The sequence below is a fragment of the Armigeres subalbatus genome, chromosome 1 (assembly GCF_024139115.2).
Source record: "Armigeres subalbatus isolate Guangzhou_Male chromosome 1, GZ_Asu_2, whole genome shotgun sequence".
NCBI lineage: Eukaryota > Metazoa > Arthropoda > Insecta > Diptera > Culicidae > Armigeres > Armigeres subalbatus.
This window is the reverse complement of record NC_085139.1, coordinates 315182288-315196760: the sequence shown is the minus strand read 5'-3', so window position 1 is coordinate 315196760 and position 14473 is coordinate 315182288. Positions and strand designations below refer to the sequence as shown.

The 14473-nt window shown below is 37.8% G+C and overlaps 1 protein-coding gene and 1 long non-coding RNA gene across 2 annotated transcripts in view; both read left to right on the top strand.

The window, feature by feature from the left end:
• Positions 1-14473, top strand: part of LOC134217963 (uncharacterized) — a 575616-nt gene that overhangs the window by 437797 nt on the left and 123346 nt on the right. The gene's annotated exons all lie outside the window — the stretch shown is intronic.
• On the top strand, positions 1053-7342 carry LOC134217958 (uncharacterized). Its single transcript, XR_009981203.1, has 3 exons — positions 1053-1218; positions 1727-1841; positions 7204-7342. It is a non-coding gene; the product is annotated as an uncharacterized LOC134217958 (long non-coding RNA).

Here is a 14473-nt window from a genome sequence, read left to right as displayed (position 1 = left end):
TATGAAATTAAATTAGCATACAATTTTGAGTTTTGTTTCACGTCATATTACTTCTCTATCAGTTCTCATAAATGCCGTTATAACTCTTTCAACTAGACTCGATTTTATCAACTATCGTTGCACCATGAACTAACTTCTTCACCCGATGCTGGTTGAAATGAAAGAGGAGCTTGAACTCAATTTCAATATTCTTCATGCCAAAACGTATTGAGCCCGAGTTAGTTCGTTCGGCTATCGTCGGGGTTGAGTTTCGAAATTAGATCGCTTCATGAATATCAAACTCTGTTAGAGGTTTCTTCATCCCGGTAGTTTAATCAGGGACTTAGAACGCGATTCCTTATTTTAAAGTAGAGGCTGAATTTTGAATCCATCTTTTTTTTATATATATATTGTTTTTTTATATAATATTTTTTTGGATCATTTTTTTGGGAATACTTTTTTTATATGATCTTTGTAACCATGTTACATTACTCCCTACCAACGGTAAAAAAAATAAATGAAGGTGACTGAATTTATTTTTTTTTTCAAAAATAAAACAGTGCTATATTATAATAATAATTATTATTTACTAGTTGAATTAGTTTTGTTGCTCTATTGGACGATATAGTTCTTCGAATTGAACCAGTATATTATGCTTCTTATTGTAAGACAAATCAATGAAAAGATAATTTATTAATCATTATTTATTATTATGTACTATTGGCGTTTTTTTCGGGATACCATTTTTTCACATTATGTACAATGAACAAGCATCGTATTTACCACTGTCTTATCAGACCAGTTCTAAGGCTTATAGAACCAAAACCTGCGAGTATGCGCCTCGCCAATATCTCCGCTATGGAGCTGTCAAGAACAATCTCGACGATAACATTCCAAATAAAACAAATTTTACCGCTCAGATTCATCCGAACGTAAGATCTACTGATAATCAGTAACCAAAACATAATTCAAATATACTGGAACAGCACAGTTCCAAATGACATGAACTTCATGGTATCCCTACTTCCAAAGCCTCCACTGTATGGTGATTACTACACGATAAGCTTGTATTTGACGTTTATCTGTTCTGTTTTGATTCTGCTTGTTATTCTGAATAGTGAAATTGCTTTACGGACGGTGAAATAGACTGCAATGAGCTGACGATGATTATTCAGATTCTCAATTTACTCAAATATTCCTAGATGTGCGGGTGGAGTTATGCATGCTGTAGCAAATAAGGTAAGAATCGGTAGTGTTAATTTGATCAGAAGACGTATGACAATAATTCTCTGTGAGTCGAAAGCTGCCTATGACATATGATGATCTTATTGGAATTTAAATCTAAGTGGATGATTTTACTGTGCGATAACTATCAAACTGCTGAATGCTGATTGCTGAAATTTTGTGAGTATTACCGATTCTGTTAAGGATAATACCTTTAACCAAAGTGAATGTGTGCTTCACCTACGTAATCTATTCAGCACGTCAGCAAACTTATGGTGTGCAATCATTAAAAGTGGTTCTAAAAATAGCGTAGCTATTTATGCCTATCTTATTTACAGTGCTTGCTAATTTTTTGATTAGTGTAGTGCTTGTACTGCCTTGTAAACACAATATTCATTTTGCTATCAGCGCGGAATTCAATAAGTTATCACAGATCAGCAGACGAACAACAATTATTGTTTACTTTTCGCCTTCTTGCTGTGCGAATGATTTATCAGCAATAATCTATATTTTTTTCTTCTAGGGTATTTGTGTAGCCTGAACGAGAGATTCCGAGGCGCGACGAAGGGATTGCTTGTAGTTTCGAGATGTTTTTGAAGTCAATCCCCCCTCCCCGCGGAGCTCGAAGCTACCAAACTGTAAGTTTGTGTTTTTTTGGAACGAATTCTCATAGTAACTGTGCAATTATGCGACAGACATAGCTCGATGACGATGAAATTGATTATTTCTTTTGTAAATGAGAAGCATGAAAAATACCAATTCGTTTGCCTTGTAGATCTTCTAGATCGTAACAACATGAGCCTATTTTGCCAATGATTTTTGCCATAGAGAAAGGATTTGCTAGTTTCGCACAGAACTGTTTGCTTTTGTTCGATTGGAAGAAATTCTTTTGAGTACTATTTCACCAATTTCGAATGACGAAAGTGCTTTGTTCGAGCGTAAATTATAATGCTTAGAGTATCGTTCGTAGGCCTTTTTCAAGTTAGTTTTAACTGCCGCGAATATTGTTTTAAGGTTGTCGTTTAAATCCGTGGGAGCATAGTTTATATAATTCCCTGTTTCCCTAATTTGTCTATATTCTGCTCCTGAACTTATAAAGTTTCGACCATAGTTTATGAAGTATGGTGTGAAAAGGGTTGATTCATGGACCGCCGTTCTAATGGCCATGGCCACTTTTTGGATGTCACGATCCCATTCTTTGTGATCATCTTTCACATATGTGCGAATCGCAGCTCCAATCACACGGTTCACCCTTTCTGTTGGGTTGTTTTCCGGATGGTAATTAGCATTCTTCCAGTGTGTGACATGGTAATTATTTAGAAATTTCTCGAATTCCTTTGACTTAAATTGGACTCCGTTATCAGAAATCAAAATTTCCGGCACACCAAATAGAAGGAACACCATGTTGTCCAAGAACGATATCAGGGCTTTTGTTTTAGCCTCTCTTAGAGGTTGAATAATTACAAATTTGGAGAACAAATCTGTAACTACCAACAAGACCGAATTCCCAGATTTTGACCTCGGGAACGGTCCTACAAAATCGACCGAAATCGTTTGCCACGGCATATCAGCTACTTTTGCCTGCCCATCAAGGGGTTCGATTAGTATTCGGATATTTCGTCCTCTTACAAGTCTCGCACCCTTGACAGTATTTCCTGACGTCGTTTGCCATCAATGGCCAATAATATCGCTCCTGTAGTTTTTTTAATGTTTTACTACGACCAAAATGCATCGCATCGTGTGTTTCTTGAGTTAATTTAATTCTCTCCCGATTTGAAGGAACATATTTCCATTCGAATCGAGGATCAGTCAAATTGGATGGCACTATTTTATAAATTTTCTCATCAACCAACCTAAAGTCTTTGAACTTGGTGTTATTCGACTTAATTTTCTCTTTCAATTCCTCATAATCGGGGTCTATGACATCGACAACAAGAACTGCGCGGGATAAGGCATCAGCAGTAATATTTAATGCTCCCTTCCGGTATAGTAGCTCAAAGTCGTACTGTTGGAGCTTTAATGCCCACCGAATTAATTTTGCAGATCCCCCTTCGGCACTAATCTTTCGGAGCCAAATTAAACTTTGTGCATCGGTCACTACTGTGAACCGCGAGCCCTCAACATAGTGGCGGAATTTTTGAATGGCCAATATCACTCCAAGACATTCTTTCTCCGTTGGAGCATACTTCCGTTGAGTTGCGGACAGCTTCTTGGAGAAAAATGCTATAGGTCTTTTTATCCCCTCAATAACTTGAACCAATACTGCCCCTACTGCGACATCCGAAGCATCCGATTCAATTATGAATGGAAGCTTGAAGTCAGGGTTCGCTAAAACATGTGGTGATGTTAGAACCGATTTAATTTTTAAAAAAGCTTCGTCTGCTTCTTTTGTCCAGCAGATTTTCCCTTTTGTGCCCTTCAACAAATCTGTAATGGGTGCAGTTAAATCGCTGAAGTGTTCGATAAATTGTTTGTAAAAACTAACCATACCCACGAATCGCCTTACATCTTTCGGGGTCTTCGGGACCGTGTAGTCCAGGATTGGTTGAATTTTTACGCTGTCCACAGCTAACCCTTGTTCTGACAAAGTGTAGCCTAAATAACTGATCTTTTTCTGACAGAATTTCGATTTTTCCAAACTAATTGTTAAATTAGCTCTTTTTAATCGTTCCGCGACTAATCTTAGTAACCGAAAATGTTCTTTTAGGTTATTTGACGTTATAATTATATCGTCTAAATATACGTAGACGAATGGTTCTAAATCGATTCCCAAAACTTTATTCATAAGTTTGGTTTGAGTAGTCGGAGCTCCTTTAAGACCAAACGGCATTACTTTAAATCTAAACAACTGCTTTCCCGCCCTGAATGACGTATAGTCCCTACTGGCTTCGTCAAGAGGAATCTGCCAATATGCTTTCGAGAGGTCAATTACCGTAAAGTACTTTGACCTTTCGATTCTACCAAGGATGCCCAGCATGTCTGGATAAGGGTATGCTTCATTTTTGGTAATGTCATTTATTCTTCGACAGTCCAGGCATATTCGCCATTCTCCTGACGACTTTTTTACGGGCAATAGTGGATTGCACCAATCGGAAGTCGATTCCTCTATTACATCCAATTCTAGCATTCTAGCGACCTCTTTGTCGACTTCTTTTTGAATATGTGGAGAACAACGATATTGAGGTGGTTTTTTTGGTCGTGCACCCTCTATCAGATCAATTTTATGATGGATCAAATTTGTTCTTCCTAGCTCACCGTTATTAGTTGTTTTAAATATTTCTAAAATACTGTTCAGTTCTTTCCGATCCTCAAAAGATAACTCGTGTTCTGTGCAGACGTTCTGAACCTTCTTATTGTCAGGTTCTTCGATGAACGGTAAATCTAGGGTTGTGTCTTCAAACGTATCTTCTACAACGACGTGCGTATTTTTCGGTTCTACCGTGAAGACGATTGGCTGTTCATCTTCTGCAAAAAAGTTTTCCACTACCTGAATGCATTCTACATTCTCGATTGGTAGAACTTCTCTTCCTTCTATAAAGGCTGGAGCGATCTGGAATGCATTCCAAAAGTCCATCCCTAATATAAGTTTTTTTGAAATTTGAGGGACAAGCAGAGTCGGAACGACTTTAGTTATGCCATTGAATGTGTAAGGTATCTGGAGAACTCCTTCGCAGTTATGAGTTGTCTCATCTGCTGTTTTATCACCAAGTTTATTGGATGAATTCTGAAACCGTGCTTATCAATTAGATCTCAGGAGCTTAGAATGCTCACGCTAGCTCCTGAGTCTAACAAGGCTACTATTGGCTTCCCAGGACCTCAACACTGATATATGGACATCTGTTGGGTCTTGTGTTTATATGGAAAGTTGTTGCGTATTTCGAGTAAGTTTCATTCTGGTCAAAGGATACCTGTTCATTTTTTTCTGGGGAGTTGTTAGGTAAGATGGAAAGATTCCTCCCTACAATCTTTCCTGATTCCCGTTTCCCTGCTCGCTGTTTGGAAAGCGGTGGTTGTTGGGACAATTCGAGGTGACACAATTCATTTGTCCACAAAAATGACAAAATATTTTCTTTGGTTTGTCGCAATTGCGCCAAAAATGACCATATTGACGGCAATTCCAACAAAGAATATTATTTTCGCTGTCTGATCCATTTTGGGGAGTTGAAACCGTCGAAGGTTCCTTCCTTTCTGTTATTTTATTCCTGCGTATTGTTTGACCAATGGCATTCAATTCTTCTTCCTGATCTGTAACCTGTTCCCAAATTTGCTCTGTCTCTTCCACGTTATTTATTTGCGATAGTCTGTTCCTAGGATAGTTGCTGTAGCTTCGATACATCGATTTGTCTAAGCCATGACAGATAGTCGTCAGCTCGTCAATTCGTTCAATTCGATAAATGGTCAAAAAGGGCTTGTAACAATCTCTCATGTTTTCCGTTAATATGTCAAGTTTTCTTTCCTCTGATAAAGGCTTTGTAAACTGTTGAGCCAGTTTTTCGATCGCTGAAAGGAAAGCATTGAATGTTTCGTTCGGCTGCTGACGTCTATCAAGGATTTGGCGTTCAATCACCTTATCCTTGTTAGGCTGCTCGAAACGTAATCTTAATTGGTGTTTGAAACCAGCCCAGGAAGTAAACTTATTGCAAAACGTGAAATACCACTCCTCAGCTTCTGAATTCTCTTTGAAAAAGAAATTTGCTTGACTGAGTAGTTCGTGGTCTGAGATTTTGTTGTTCCTGGCTAAGATTTCTACCCTATTGAGAAACTGGGTAACAGTCGGACCTCTAGAATCCCGCTAAAATTTATGCGCCATTTACTCACAGGCACTTGCCAGCGATTACGAGAATCAAAACTAGGCCTACTAATTTGTTCTGGTTCAAAGTCTCCGACCATCGAAACATGTGACGCTATTGAATTAGGGTAGTTACGATTTCTTTGAAAATGTTGTTGATCATTGTGTTGCCCTCGTGATCTAGGTGCTGCAAAAGCTTCCTGATACGATAAAGGATGAAGGGGTTGTACTGACTGTATAACCGGAGGCGGAGTTAGCGGAGGTGGTGGTGGAAGTGGTGGCGAAGGTGGTGGAGCAGGCGTCGATGCTCTTTGGTTGGCTAGTAACGGAGTTAGTTTCTCCATCAGAGCTGCCATTTGTTCCGATAATGCTTGCTGTATGTACGAAGTAATTTCTTCCTTCAAGTTTTCTCCAACTGATTCCACTCGTTTCGCTGGAGCACTGGGTTCCCTTCTAAAGGGTAACAGTGGTTCTTGAAACCTGTCATCTTGCATTTGAGAATTATGACGAAAATCAGCGAAAAGTAAATCTATTTCGTCATCTAAACTTCCACGAGACTCCTGTCCACCCGCCGCCTCATCTAATAACCCTTCCTCGTTTGGTTCATTTCTATTAGAATTTCCGGAATTTTGACAAGCTACCTTAGCAGTGTGTGCAATTCCAGGTATTTCAGAAAAGTTAAGTCTTGAATTTTCATTTGAAGCGCGGTCTACATTCTGATCAGGAATTGCTGAAATGTTCGAATGTATATTTGGAGGCAATTGACTACCTCTCCGATCTATTGGATTGCCATAGCGGTCCAAAAGATTTTCAATTTCCGCAAGAAACTCATTTTTCAACCTACTTTGTTCTCTGGTTATGGCATTTGCCCGAATCACCCTCAGTCTACAATGTCTGAGGCGTGAAATAAATTTTGCTTCTGGATAGAATTGAATGGCATGTTTTATGTCTTGAACCTTGCCCTTAATTGCTTCATATTCATGTACTATTGATATTTTCACTCGTAGTATTTTTGGCTTCCGGACTTCTTCCAGTTGAGCTTGCTTCAGTCTGTGGCGTTTAACTTCTAATGATCCTTCTATTGACAAACATCTCAACTTGAGCTCATAGTCAATTTCATCGTTCAATAAATCATTTGGGTTTATATAGTAGTCTAGTCTATCACCTTGTGACTGCATTCTAATTAGTTATTGTTATTTGTCTATTTTCAGAAAATCCACACCAAATAAAATAATGCCGTATATCGAGTTCAAAAATATTATAAGAGAAAAAAAAGAAAAGCAAATGATAAATGAATGAAAGATAAATGGGAAAAAAGATAATAATAGAAATAAAAAATGCTTATTTACCTAAACGAAAATTTTTCAACAAATTCCGAAATTTCACTGATTTGTCTTACCAAACTTATAATTAACTAAGCACTAAATCAAATTCAACTAAGATACTAATTTCAAAATTATTATTTACAGAAATCTACAAATAAACCGTTGGTTGGGCGCCAATTGTAATGGGACAGGGGAAGAGGAAGATAAGGTTCGGAAGGAACAACCTCCACTTAAAGCGCCAGGCAGAAAAACTGCCGCGAAGGTGCGTGTTCTAATCTCTGTTTAAGTCCCGGTCCCGGCCAAGATCCTCAGGGCGAGTCCTTTCTCCAATCTACAACCCTCACTCGAAACCTTGACGCTACCAAAAAACCAAACCGAAAGACTAACTATTTGCAAAATATGTACAATATTAGGGTGAGTCGGTTACCATTTGGATTTCCTTCTCAGAGCCTATACTAATCCACGAAGTTATAAAAAAACCGATCAAGTTAAATTTCCTCTTGCACGGCAACCAGACTTATCGACCACTTATCACCCAACACAATTTCCAATCGGGGCGTATTGTAGGTTTATTTAATCTAATAACCGTCTATCGTCTACCTCTCTCTCTCTTAATGCAACAGTAATAATTCGTTCTTTAGGTGCTTTTTTACAAACTTCATTTGCATGATTTTGTTGGGTTAGTAATGTGTACATAGGTCGATCTTACTTGTAATTCACTTCCGGAAGCCGTTGAAAATATCCCTCGGAGTCCAACGATGGTAAGTGCACTTACAGCGCGGAATTTCAACCGCCACGTGATGGTGTTTCATACGCGAACGTCGGCCTGTGGTGCATGACGTCATACAGCTTGCACACAATTTGTTGCGCCGGCCGGTCGCCTTTTGCAAGTTTTACCCGCAACTAGCAGGTGGGTGTCTCGACTATCTTGCGTGGTGAAATTTCACTGTGTTGTTGGTCGATGACGTCACCAGGGGATGCTACCATAATTGGGTACACGTTTATGCTACTATTCGGTTGCACGATAAACCCGGTACCGCGAAAAGATGTTGCATAGGCCAGAATCACGCCGCGTGTCACTAGGACGGGTCAACGGTACGGGGCCCTAGGGTGGCACCCTCGTTTGAAGGGCTGTTCAAACGGGTTTTAACATTAAAATAATGTGCAATATGGTTTTTCACATAATTTACCTGCGTATTCCGTATTGGGTGCTCTACGGAAGCTATTGGTATTTGCGGACGCTATTGGCTATTATTCAAGATGGCTACTGCCTTACAGTGAGAGAAAACACACTATCATGATCTATTATTCGTTACAAATTTACATTCCACTCACGTGTTTTTTTTTTAGTTTCACCTAACTCACTGATGGATTAAGCTAAATTGTAGCTAAAAACTTCTGAAACTCTATGAAATTAAATTAGCATACAATTTTGAGTTTTGTTTCACGTCATATTACTTCTCTATCAGTTCTCATAAATGCCGTTATAACTCTTTCAACTAGACTCGATTTTATCAACTATCGTTGCACCATGAACTAACTTCTTCACCCGATGCTGGTTGAAATGAAAGAGGAGCTTGAACTCAATTTCAATATTCTTCATGCCAAAACGTATTGAGCCCGAGTTATTTCGTTCGGCTATCGTCGGGGTTGAGTTTCGAAATTAGATCGCTTCATGAATATCAAACTCTGTTAGAGGTTTCTTCATCCCGGTAGTTTAATCAGGGACTCCGATTCCTTATTTTAAAGTAGAGGCTGAATTTTGAATCCATCTTTTTTTTATATATATATTGTTTTTTTATATAATATTTTTTTGGATCATTTTTTTGGGAATACTTTTTTTATATGATCTTTGTAACCATGTTACAAGTATCTTTATAATGTGATTTAGCGTGATGGTGTCTTCGAGACATTTTATCAGTAAGTTGATGCGCTTCTTTGGAGGTATTCATCCTTATGAACAATCCCCCTAAAAGTGAGATGAAAAATTTATTTTTTGCACTTCACAACATATAAAGTCTGATTCTTCATAAAAGTTGTAGCAAAAGTTCTCCTGAAAAACTTTGTCGAAAACACCGAGTTCGTAATTTCTTTACTTTTGGAGATTTATTGATTTTTATGCCAACAAGTTTTGAGCATGTTCGATGTATAAGCAACCAAGCACATGGAGACGCATGGTGCATTAGTTCATCAACTCCTTGAAGGGTGATTGATTACTACCTTGCATAGTAGGAAATGGTTTTTGATGAAACATTCCTTACATTCGCTTACAACTCTACAGTTCAGGTAATAATTTAAAGTTCATTACTTGTACTTTGTTATGCGTATGAGATTGACTGCCACAATTTGCCCCTTGTCAAATTGCAGTTATATTAAATATGACTAAAAAATCCAATAAAACTGTTATAGCTTTTTATTTTTGAAGTTTTCAAGTTGCAATAGTCACCAAACGGCGTATTTTATTATTATCTAAAACTTTCTAGAACATGCACAAAATGTATAAATTAAAGTGAAAAAGATATGATGAAAAACACATTCTAAGCAGAGGTGTGCGCCGGTCCGATATTCGTCGGCGGCGGCGTTTGTCAGAATTTTGGCCGGCGGCGGCGGCGTTTTCGGCGTCACGCCGAAAGCCATTTTACCCGGCGGCGGCGGCGGCGTGAATCGGCGTGGCGGTTTTTTTCATTACGTTTATCTAAGATTTTTTTTTGCATTTTTTCGGCATATTTTCAAGACATTAAAAAAAGTTTTTTTTTATTTTCGCATGAAAAATTTCCAGAAAAATCTGGAGGAAAACCAAAATTTGGAAATAATTTTCGAATTGTTTGAAGTTTCGAGAAATCTTTGGAATTACCAAGAGAAGCTCTTTTGAATTCCCAAATAAAACTATTTGGAATTTCAGCAGAAAATTTGTCGCATTTTTTATATTTTAGAAACTTTAGAATTTTTACAAAAAAAATGTTCTACAGGAAAAACCTCGGAAATTTATGAAAAGGTCTTGTTGAGTTTCTATTGAGTATTCTTCCAAATTTTTTACAGAACATTATTGATAATTGTAGTAAAGTGCGGCTGGTTGAATGGGTGTTTTTCCGTTGGCTTTCTCAATCTAGAATAATAAAGACGGCTTGTTCGGCATGGCCAACGATAAAACAGTCAATTCTTAAGAATTTTCGCGGGAGACTCTAAGGAGTTTTCGAGAAAAATTATCTGGAATGTTCAGGAGAAATTCTACGTAAGTGTTATTAATTAACGACTAGAAAAATTGTTGCATTAAGGATCTGGCCCATAGACTGAGAAAGCAAGATCCTTAATGCATTCTCCGTAAGTTCAACGGAAACTTCTTTAGAATTAGGCCCCTTTCTACCAGAATGGAATTCAACGAATAGAGGCAGTGCAGAAAAAGTTCGTTCGGTTTGCTTTGAGGCATCTGCCTTGGAATGATCCTCTAAATCTTCCTAGATATGAAGATAGGTGCAGACTGATTGAACTGGATCTCTTGAGAATTCGTCGTGATGCTTCCAAGGCAACATTTATCGCCGATCTTCTTACCTTCCACATTGACTGTCCTGGAATACTTAGACTGCTGAACATCCGCATCAGAAGCCGTAATCTTCGCACCAACACATTTCTACATGTTCCAGTAACCAGGACCAACTACGGATATAACGCGCCACTAATTAGTATGTGTCGTCTATTTAATAATTGTTTTTGTGCATTTGACTTTAGCCTGTCTAGGACGACTATAAGAAAACATATTTTAAGATTTTTAACATGTTAGCATCAGTGTTTGTTTAACTCATGTCTGTAGGGTTGAAATGTGTACCTGTTGACGATAGAATTATGAATAAATCCAAAGTAATTTCCGCGGAGGAGTGTTCAAAACGATTCAACGAAAAATTGTTCGAAATTCTTGGAATTCTACGGAAAATTCTTTGTACAGTAGACGTTCGATAACTGCAAGTCATTTAACTACAATGCTTTTAACTGCATTTCGAATGTTATTGCTTTTTGCATTGAAACTTTTCGTTTCGTCACTGAAACCATTGACACTTCAGCGACTGCTTCCGCGATAGTGCATTTGCACATTTCATTCACTCATACATCTACACTGCCAAAACTATCTGTATAAGATATATGTGTCGCCGTTATAAATTTTTGCAATAGCTCCACCCTAATATAATCTATATAGAACCACACATAAATTAAACAATTGCTAATTCGAGACCACACATAAAGTTTATTTGAATATGTATTTTATTAGTAGTTCGCGTGGGGAATGGTTATGTGTGCGCTGATATACATCATAAGTTTAATCTATGGAATTTTGCCAATAAATATGTGTGGATTTTTAGTAGTGTATATTGCTGCCAAAATGTGCATTTGACAACTAAATTTTCAGCCAAAAGCTCTATGTTTTGACACCGGTGCACTCACACAACCAATCGACATCAGTTGTCAAAAAATCAGGAGTACCAACTTGACCACTATCTCCTTGTCGCCGAGTGCTCGGCGCGGAAACCCAAAGGTGGGAATAAAATTTTGGGGCTTATGCGCAATACATCAGTTTTGCAGTTATCGAACAGCTGAGCTTCAAAACTATTTCAAAGTCGATGATCACTGCATAGCGGTGAACAATCAGATGCACTTCTATTTTGACGACGTCTGACAATTGTTTGACGTCTAGAATTCGTCATGTTACAGTTATCGAACGACTAGTGTATTGTCCGTAAGAAATTCTTGGGAAATTCCATTGGCCGAAAGCCGTATGTCCGAACTGGTAATTTGGCCGAAAAAGTCGTTTTACCTAACAGGTCGTTTTGCCGAATAGGTCATCAACCCAAAAAATGCCGATTGGCCGATATGATCATTTGCCAGAATAGGTCACTTGTCCAAAAATATCAGTTTGGCCTAATGACATTTACGTTGAAAAGACTGTTGAACGAAATTTCGTAACCTCTCTACTTTTAAGTCGATACTAACATTTAAGTCAAAAGCCATCTAACCAAACCAAATTAAGCAGAATTGAACGTTTATCCGAAACTGTTATCAGGTCAAAAATGGCCCGACCAAAAATGTATTTTTACCGAAAACGACATACAGCCGAAATGGGCATTCAGCCGAACTGGTAATTTGGCCGAAAAAATCTTTTTACCAAATAGATCATTTGACCGAAAATGGTGTTTGGTAGGAATGGTAATTTGGCCAGAAAATGCCCTTTCTGCAAAACAACCTTTTCTGTCAAATGACCAATTTGGATAAGCGTCTTCTTTGGCAAAATGACCAATTCAGCCGAACGACACTTTTCAAAGAAGGTTGCAGAAAGGACATTTAAGGGCCAAATGACTCTTTCTGCCAAATACCATTTTTTACCAAATGGCATTTTTGGTCAAATGATGTATATTCGGTCAAACGACTTTTTCACCCGAACGGCATTTTCCATTTAGCTGTTAGGGTAAACAACTTTTTACAAGTCCGTCCAAATTTTACTTTTGGCTGTACATCGCTTTCGGTCAAACTACATTTTCGGTCAAACCAGTTTTGATCTGATAACAGTTTCCGTTTTGCTAAATGGTACCTGGCTAGATGTCTTTTGACCTAAAGTCTAGTATTGACCTAAAATAGAGAGACCACGAAATTTGGTTCAATGGTCAATTGTCAAAAAGACCATTTCGCCAAATAAGTGACCATTTCTGACCATATTACCCGTTCAGTATGAGGTTCAGTCATTGAAATTTGGCCGTTTGGCCAAAATGACCCATTCTGTCAAAAACTATTTCTGCTAAATGGCATTTTCGGGCAACGATGGTTTCGGCCAGACAACCTGTTAGGGCAAACGGCTTTTTCGGCCAAATTACCAGCTCGGCCGTCTGTCACTTTCAGTCTTATTGGAATAGAATGAACCTTACCAAGAATTTTTAATCGAAAGTAGAAAGAATTTTCTGAAGAAACCAGAAACAATCTTCAAAAACTCCGATGTTTTAAAGTTGGCTATGCCAAACTAGCCGTTTAATGTTCACTAGCGAAAAAAAAATCACTCTAATAAAGGATAAAAAACTAACCGGCTTGATTAATTTAGATTTGGAAAGTCAACGTTAAAGCACAGACAAACAGACGTAACACTAGTGAAATTTCCATCGAACATGACTCCAACGATCAATTTGAATGTGATTGATTGCGCAATTCACAACGAGAGGCGCTAGTGTCGTAATCCTTTGGGTTTGACATTTCACTCCAGCGCCTTCTGGTGACGATGTCATACGAAACATCGTTTCGTGTAACATGATCGCAAGATGGTGGTAGAGGAGTTGAGCGATGGATTTTTCAGAAAAATGATCAATCTGTTACGTCTGTGGTTAAAGCATCTCTTTCACTAGTCAAAATTTTCTGTGTGAATTTTAAAGAATACTCAACAGAGACTCAATAGGAACTTTCCGTGAATATTCCGAATATTTTCCTGTAGAAATTTGGAACAACTTCCCGTAAAAACTCTGTAGAGATTCTCATGTAAATCGCAAACAATTTCCCTTGGTAATTACAAAGAGTTCTCGAAACGTGAAAGTAGTTCCCGTGGGAAATCTGAAAATAATATACAAATGAATATTCTGGAAAAAGAAGAATTTCTGGGGAAGTTCAACAATTTTTTGACTCGAAATTCAAAAGATTCTCCTGTTATTGTCGTGAAAATATCCTAAATGACCAATTCAGTCGAACGACACTTTCGACCGAATGTCCATTTTGACCAAATTGCCCTTTCTACCAAACGACTATTTCAGCCGAAGGACAAGTTCACGATTTTTTAGCCAAAGGAACTGTTTGACTAAATAAGATTCTCGGCCAAATATTTGTAGTCTACATATCCTATCAAAGTCTGAAAACAGAATGAGAGCATATAGAATATTTTGATTTTGACAACAAAATGATTCACAATTTGTTTTCAAATATGTATAAATCATCATGATTGATTATATAATTTGATCTCATGTTGCTGTAGATTACTAAATTGAATGATATGACATCAAACATGTACTTATTTTGCTATCGGAAACCAATATCAAATTTAGTTATCGATTTGCTCTTAAGCTTTGCTGGTGTAGGTTTCTACAAATTAATCTTTTCGGTTAAACGATTCGGCCTAACAACTTTCAGTCTTGTGACT